The 2,235-nt window shown below is 43.3% G+C and overlaps 1 pseudogene; it reads right to left on the bottom strand.

Annotated features, from left to right (window-relative positions):
- Positions 1-216: 216 nt before the first annotated feature.
- On the bottom strand, positions 217-837 carry LOC108517901 (40S ribosomal protein S18 pseudogene; annotated as a pseudogene).
- Between the last annotated feature and the right edge of the window lie 1,398 nt (positions 838-2,235).

Below are 2,235 nucleotides of genomic sequence, written 5' to 3'. Positions count from 1 at the left end.
AATTTCCTGTTTTGCAAGATAGGTAAAGTAGATCTTTTTATGTGTTTTCTCATTGTTGATTCCTACCAATACCATTTACTAAGGCTCTGAGTGTCAGGTACTTTACTAGATGCTTTGCATAAGGTTAATTTTTACATATTCCTGGCGAGGTAGATTTTCTTATTCCCATTTTACAGATGAGAAAACTGAGGCTTAGAGAACTTTGGTGATTTACTTGACAGCTTAAAAACTCATGGTTGGTTTATGGTCTGAGTGATTTTTTTTTTTTTTTGGTATATAAACTATTTATTAACAGACTTACTTCTTCTTGGACACACCCACGGTGCGGCCACGGCAGCCAGTGGTCTTGGTGTGCTGGCCTCGGACATGAAGGCCCCAGAAGTGGCGCAGCCCTCTATGGACCCGAATCTTCCTCAGTCGCTCCAGGTCTTCACGGAGCTTGTTGTCCAGACCATTGACTAGGACCTGGCTATATTTTCCATCCTTTACATCCTTCTGTCTGTTCAAGAACCAGTCTGGGATCCTGTACTGGCGTGGATTCTCCATAATGGTGATCACACATTCCACCTCATCCTCAGTGAGTTCTTGCGCCCTCTTGGTGAGGTCACTGTCTGCTTTCCTCAACACCACATGAGTGTATCTTCGGCCCACACCCTTAATGGCGTGTGGTGGCAAAGGCTGTTTTCCGCCGCCCATCGATGTTGGTGTTGAGTACTCGCAAAATATGCTGGAACTTTTCAGGGATCACTAGAGACATGGCGGCAGCACAAGCAGCGGCGTGTAGGCCTCCTGTGGAAGCCTGAGTGATGTTTTAATCTGTTCTGTTTCCACTGTTTTACTTTTAAAAGTTGTGCATGTGTTTTGGTTTTGGCTTGGAATAATAAAAGTTTTCCTTCAGTCCTGAAATAAAGTATATTGACTTCAGGTATTTATTATTATTACTATTTTTTAAATTCTGGGCCAAGCTACTTTGGGAGACTTCAGGTATTTATTACTAGAAATCATTATTTTGTCTCTTTTTTCTTTTATTGAGTTGTGATGTATGTACTACAAATTTTTTTTTTTTTGAGACCAAGTCTCACCCTGATGCCCAGGCTGGAGTGCAGTGGCATGATCTCAGCTGACACAACCTCCGCCTCCTGGGTTCAAGCGATTCGCCTGCCTCAGCCTCCTGAGTAGCTGGGATTACAGGCAGGTTCCGGGCTAATTTTTGTATTTTTAGTAGACATGGGGTTTCCCCATGTTGGTCAGGCTTGCTTGAACTCCTGACCTTGTGATCCACCCGCCTTCCCTCCCAAAGTGAGATTACAGGCGTGAGCCACTGTGCCCGCCTTTTTTTTTTTTTTTTTTTGAGATGAGAGTTTTGCTCTTGTTGCTCAGGCTGGAGTGCAATGGTGCAATCTTGACTCACTGCAACCTCCGTCTCCTGGGTTCAAGCGATTCTCCTGCCTCAGCTTCCCAAGTAGCTGGGATTACAGGCACCCACCACTGCGCCTGGCTAATTTTTGTATTCCTAGTAGAGACAGGGTTCCATTATGTGGGCCAGGTTGGTCTTGAACTCCTGACCTCGGGTGATCCGCCTGCCTTAGCCTCCCAAAGTGCTGGGATTATAGACGTGAACCACCGTGCCCCGCAGAATTCACAGTTAAATGTAGTTTATTGAGTTGACAAATGCCTCTGTAATGTAACCCACATTCCTTGAGAACATTTCCCAACCTCCAGCAAGTTCCCTTGTGCTGTTTCCCAGTTAATCCCTGCCATACACCCAATCACTGTAGGTAAATTTTGCTTATTCATGTAAATGAGATTATGCTGTATGTACTTTTCTGTATCTAGCTTCTTTCACTTAGCTTTTTAGATTCATTCATGTTCTTGGAGTGTTGCTTTTTATTGCTGAGTATTGTTTTATTGTATTAATATACCACAATTTGTTTATCCATTTGCCAGATATTAGATATTTGAGTTATTTCCAATTTGGGGCTATTATAAATAAAGCTGCCCTGAACATTCTTGCACAAGACTTTGGGGACTTTTTTTTTTTTTTTTTTTTTTTGAGAGTTTTCCTCCTGTTGCTTAGGCTGAAGTGCAATGGTGTGATCTCGGCTGACCACAACCTCCGACTCCTGGGTTCAAGCAATTCTCCTGTCTCAGCCTCCCTAGTAGCTGGGATTCCAGGCATGCACCACCACACCCAGTTAATTTTGTATTTTTAGTAGAGAACAGGATTTCTCCATG

This window comes from Rhinopithecus bieti, unplaced genomic scaffold (assembly GCF_001698545.2).
Source record: "Rhinopithecus bieti isolate Rb0 unplaced genomic scaffold, ASM169854v2 scaffold_43617, whole genome shotgun sequence".
Lineage (NCBI taxonomy): Eukaryota > Metazoa > Chordata > Mammalia > Primates > Cercopithecidae > Rhinopithecus > Rhinopithecus bieti.
Note: the sequence above shows the minus strand (reverse complement) of the source record. Positions and strands in the feature narration are given on the sequence as shown.